Source organism: Miscanthus floridulus, chromosome 6 (genome assembly GCF_019320115.1).
Source record: "Miscanthus floridulus cultivar M001 chromosome 6, ASM1932011v1, whole genome shotgun sequence".
NCBI lineage: Eukaryota > Viridiplantae > Streptophyta > Magnoliopsida > Poales > Poaceae > Miscanthus > Miscanthus floridulus.
Genome location: NC_089585.1, coordinates 63965942 through 63972325, shown reverse-complemented (window position 1 = coordinate 63972325; position 6384 = coordinate 63965942).

The following is a 6384-nucleotide window of genomic DNA, read 5'->3' as shown; positions in this document are numbered from 1 at the left end:
AGAGCTAGTCATGATATTTCAAGTGGTATTCCAAATAGTGCTCTCATGCAAGCAAAGATGAAATGAAAAAACAAGCTAACCACAACAAGAAAGTGCACTTGATCATTAGTGGTTCTCAAATCATATGGGTGAAGAATGGATTTCATTATTCATGATTGGTCTTCACCAAGCTTATAATTGGACTTCACATTGCTATTGGAGTAATGAATTGGAATCTATGTCACTATCCTCTACTCCAACATAGCAAAGGTATCATTGTAATGTGCATGATCATTTCATCTAGTATGCGATTAGTGCATATAGTACATGCTTTATAGGATCATGCATAACAAATGAAATGTTTAAATTCATAGCCTACCACTATTGCTTGAATGATTAGTTGATCTAGTGGTTAGTATATGAATTTGTTCATGAGATAGTGAACCCAAGTACTTGATTTAATTTGGATTGCTAACAAGTGACAAGTACAACATTAGCAAGATAACCCTTGTAAGAGGTGTGAAGAAGCTTGTCATTGGTTCAAACCATACTTGGAAGCTTAGGCAAATCAATTTAGTTCAAGTCAACCATAGAAGCTCATGATAGTGATAAGAGTACAAGCACAAGACAACAATGCAAATGGATATCTAGTTTGTTTGTTTCAAGTGGTATCTAGACTCAAGCATTTCATCAACAATTCACAAAGTGATATCTAGATCAACTCACAAGTGATATCCTATAAGTGGTACTCATGAAGATAGCAAAGGTTCAAGAAATAGTTTTTATTGATAAATCCAACAAGTGGTTCCATACTAGAAAATTCTTTTAAATGGTATCACATCTACACATGGTATCAATCATGCAAGATGATGGTTCCACAAGTGATCCTCAACTTTAAGTGATCATCAAATGAAGAATGCATCCCTTACCTACAAGAGCTCAAGTTTATCAAATGAATGGCCCATGCTATGACATAGGGGGAGGTGTCCCACAAATTGGTATCGAGGTCAAAAATCCAATGTGTGATATCTCTAGGGCTACAAGTGGTGTCATTCCAACAATCAAGTGATGTCCATAAAAAATACAAGATTCAAGTGTCAACCATCTACCCCAAATGCAAACCTTTGCATCAATGAGAAGCACACCTTTTATGGAAATTGATGACAAAGGGGGAGAGATTGTACAAAGATATGAAAGCTTTGGGAGAGATTGAGACAAAGAAGTAGAGGTTGGACATGGACATGGACAAAGAGGGAGCAACATTGAAGAAATGAGATGGATCAAAATTCTTGGACAAGAGAAGCACACAAGTAGGGGGAGCAAGCTCATGAAATTTGATTGGTTGCATTTGATATGTGCATAGTCATGTGCTTCCTTGCATTGCATAAATTTTTTTAATTTAATATGCATACTTGTGTGGTGTATGCTAGTTGTAGAACTTGAATGATGATTTGATAACTAGCATGCATAGGATAGTAGCTAGACTTGTATTTTTACACGTGGTACTAAAACCTTGCTTATAATGTTGATCTCATGGGATTTCTAGTATTTTTTGATGTCTAGCTACTCATGGTGCTAAGGATGGTGTTAAAAGTGCAACTCTGATTGGTATCACACTTTAAAGGTTTATTCTATACACCTTAGCATCACTTGGTATTAATTACTCTCCCACAATTCTAATCTATGCATATGTGAGAGCTTCAAACCAAACACTCTAGCACATATGTAGGGGGAGCTAATACTACCATTTCAGGTTTGTGGTACCTTGTCCAAAATCATTTACACATGGTAAAATTGCTTGGGCAAGCAACATGAATCCAAAAGAGCTCAATTTCTATGTCTTTGTAGAGTTGTCATCAATTACCAAAAAGGGGGGAGATTGAAACGTCCTTGTTTGGTTTTGGTAATTGAGTGACAACCCTAGGTGGACTAATTGTGTTTATGTGAGATACACAGGTGATTAGTCTATAGGTACATGTGTGTGAGCAACATATGCCATGGAGGTGGAAATGACTCGAAGATATTGCAAAGCTCACACATGTGATGGTAAAGGAGCTCATTGCACATGAGACATGACATTGAGTCATGTGATCAAGGTGGAGAAGATCAAGACATGACTTGGCTTGATGGACCAGTTGCAAGCATGAAGGGCAAGTTGGAGGCTTTGGAGCGATGAACCACGTGGCGGTGAAGCTTGAGCAAGACTTAGCGCTGATGGATGAAAGCAATGGTGAAAAGCAAGCGAAGTCAAGATTGATGAATCAATATGGTCATGTGATGATATGAAGTGGATCATATCATTTGGTGATTGGTTGGTGCATGTGTTACACCAACAATGGAGGAGATGGAATGGAATGCACAAGGCAAAGGTATAACCTAGGGCATTTCATTTCACCGGTCATAGGTGTAAAGAAAAGTTGATGACCGGGTTTAGGATAGATGGCCATACTATCAAGAGGGGCAAACTTGTTTGCATATGGGTTATAGTGCCACTCGAGTGATCTAACTTTTACATCATCAGCTAGGATCGAGTGGTATGGCAAGTTGAGTGGCTAATCCTTTGGAAAATGATTGTGAAAAGCTAACACACATACACATGGTGGTGTACACTTGGTGGTGTTAGCACACTTACAAAAGAGAAGAAGTTGGAGTTGATGTGGATCAACTCAGGACAGCGAAGAAATGGAGGCAAAATAGGTCACTGGAAGTGATTAGACTTTGCACAGTGCAGCGACCGGATGCTGGCTGGCGAGTCTGGTCATGTGTTCTAGTGAAGGCGCAGCCGTCGGTCTTCGACCGGACGTTAGGCAAAGAAGTGACCTGACACAAAGGGGTAGTGTCTAGTCGTTGGTGACATATAGTGATGTAGGTGGCGCTGAAGTTGGTGCACAGGTGTAGAGCTTATCGGACGCTGGTCTGCATCCGATCGAGCTGGAGCGGACATGTCCGGTCGCCAAACAGAGGCTCGAGGAGCTCTATAAAAACAACCGGACTTAGGTGTAGCAGCGTCCGGTCATCCTCGCTATGCTACATCTGGTCACAACTTAACTATTGGCACATGAAGTTAATGTTGAGGTCAGGTGGCATCGGTTGAACATAGAGTGACATGTGGATGGTGTAGCGTGACCGGACGCTGGCCGGGTGCATCCAGTCAGTGTGACCTACGCATCCGGTCGCCCCAAAAAATGCCTAGGGAAGGGGTAATGGCTATTTTAGCCTATGGGGCTATAAATAGAAGTGTTGATCAGGCCTTTGGCCAGGGAGGGGAGAAGAGCTGAGCACCCTTGAGACTTGGTGGCTTGTGTAGGTGTGCTTGGGAGCCCTCTAACTCACTTGAGCTTTATAGTGATCATCCGATCGAGTGAGTGCGTGATTCTAGTGCGATTGCATCATGAGGTTGCATCGAGTGGCACTAGGTGTTTGAGTTGCAAGCTGGTGGTACTTGTTACTCTTGGAGGTTGCCACCTCGTAGACGGCTTGGTGGCTTGTGACTCCGTTGAAGCACGCAAGAAGATTGTGCGGTAGCTCCAGTAGGAGGATTTTGTGAGGGGGATTGTGCTCACCCCACGAAGATCGCGAAGAGCAGCTCTAGTAGACTGTGTCATTGAGCTACCCTCTCTTGTGGGTAGGTTCTTGCGGTGCCTGATGTGCGGGCTTTGCGGTTAATGCCAATTAGCCGACTGAACCACCAAGTAAGCGGTCGACAAAATGGGGACTGTAGCTTGGTGGCAACCAAGTGAACCTCTAGAGAAAATCACCATGTCAACATTGTCTTCATCATCTTCTCAGGTGGTTTGCATTCTACTGCAACACAAGATTGTATTTACTTCATATACATTGTGCTTGTGTAGTTGCTCTTGAAAATAGTTAGCTTGTGTAGCTCACTAGTTACCTTCTTGCTTGTGTAGCATAGAAGTAGTTCCCTTGCATGGCTAATTTGGTTTGTGTAACCTAGTTAGTCACATTGCTTAGTTTGTGTAGTATGTATTTGTGCTCTCTAATTCGGCATTGGTTGTCCTTGTTATTGAGCATTGCTAGTAAGCTTAGGAGGCTTTGTGCTTTTGCTTACTAGAATTATGTAGGAGCTCCTCGGTGTGCAAAATACTAGTGGCATAGGTTTGTGTGACCTTACTCCTAGAATTGGATAGGTGAGCTCTAGCTAGCCTGGCACCTTAGTTGCTTAATTGAGATCTTTGCAAGGTGCAAGAGAACTTAGATAGAGGGGTATAGTCTTGGCTAGACCGATTGTTTTAATTCCGCATTTGATTCGGTTAGCCGGCGTGATTAAATTTAGAAAGAACTATTCACCCCCCTTCTAGTCCGCCATCTCGACCTTTCACCAGTTTGGTCGGTTCAATAATCTGAGCCAAAATATAGTACGTACATGTACATGCATGTGCCTATTTGCCTTATTTAGTTGTGACAATTGGCTTAGATAGAGGGGTATAGTCTTGGCTAGACCGATTGTACATTATGTTGTCACTAGGTAAAATACAATTGTATTGCACTTAGACTCTGAGCCGACGACTGATGCGCTTCATAGTTGACGTCTATATGGCTTCCATCTGTAGACTTCCATTGGCAATAAAATTACCAATTCTTCTAGCTTCTCTTGCTTCTTCCATATCTTCATGTGAGGAGACTTTGGGCATCATGCTTCTCCCAAAATACAATATTTTCTGGCCGATGAAGAGCTCCTAGTCGTCATACATCTCCAAATATACCAAAGAATATTTCCTTCCCTTTCTGGTACGCAGGTGATGCACCTCATGTCGTTCCTTGCCAATGATATTTCCTAGATGGCCAAATTTTGGTGTAAACACAGTCCCCCTAGTTCGAAGTATGAATTTTCATGCTTCGAACTATTTTAATCCAATGGTCTTCTTTTCTGAGTTAGTGACATCTGATCAGCAATACTTGGCTTTGATGACTTACTTGGGTTCAATATCATGGCTGCTCTCATCTGCTTTAGCCGATTAAGGGCTAGGCCCCCTGAGTCTATAATTATAATCGGCTATCAAATCACTGGCAAGGAGCTAAAGAATTCACCGATAGCATTATTACCTTATTCCAAGTCTCACCTATACATGTGAACTTTGAAGTGTCTATCACACCGTCTTGGGTGGTTGAAGAATGGAATGGATTGGAATCCTGGTCATCCTCACTTCTCTTGCTCAGAAAACTTGGGTTTTTGAAAGATTTTTAAATTAAAACATAGCTTTGCTCCTCAAATGATTCTCTTAGATCACACAATGTGTATAGTTCCTCACCAAGACATTGTTTTGCCTCTATTCACCCTACTTCTAAAAAGCTTATGTGGAGTTCAGATAGGGATAAAATATGTAGCATACTTACCTTGCGTATATCAGTAAAGTCAAACCCCGGATCCAAGGAGAGAAGTGTCATACTCGTAATCCAAGATGTGCTTGTGTGTGGAATATTTAGTGGCTAACCTAATTCTACTATGCTCCCTGAAATATATTTCTCTCTTGTGGAATATTTTTGAGAGAACATGGGTTATTTTTATTCTCATCTCTTTTTCTTTTTTCTTTTTCTCTTTTTCTAATTTGGACCTCTTTTGTGTCCATCTTTTAATATTTTTGCGTAACCCGTGTCTCTTTTTACAACAAACTTTTGGGAGAAATATTATCAAGAATTTGGAGCATTTATTCTGATAAAAACTAGCAAACATATTTTTGTCTTCTCCCAATGTAGGAGCAGAACATTTTGAGGTGGATGAAAAGCATGTTTTAGCGTACTTCTAGTGTAGAAGCAGCATATACATGAGGCGTGTATGTGATCTTGATCTTGGGAGCATGATAAATCTTTTAACAAGGGTCAACAAGACTTGACAAAACTCAACACAAAGTAAGCAGCATATGTGGAAGTGTTTTTGATGATAACATATGGCCTTGGTAGGAAATTCAATATCATCGAGGAGACAAGCTATTGATTTTTAATTTTTGTAAGAAAATTTCCCAAGTACTTTGCAAAAAGAAGCAAGGTTCCCTTCATCACGCCATATCTCATTCATCAACTACTTAGACGGTATGCTTTCCCTATGATAAATTGTTCACAAGTGATAGGAAAAGCAAGGAATAAAGAATATATACCTCATATCTGTATGCATGTACCTCCATCCTAAGCCTGATCAATTCAATGTGCTTTGCGGCCTGCTCGATGACTTTTATCAGCTCGTAGAATCCCTGGTTGTCACTGAAGAAGTTGGAAGTGGTGCTGGCCTAAGCAAATGGACAAATCCTGACAGTATGGTGGCCTAGCAGTATCTAACCACTATTGGCTAAATGAACAGGTTAGAATTAGCCTTGAAGTCTTTTATTAAAATATTCAGCCGATGCCTCTCTCAGTTCTAATTTTCAATGATGTCTGATCTTCATCGGCTTT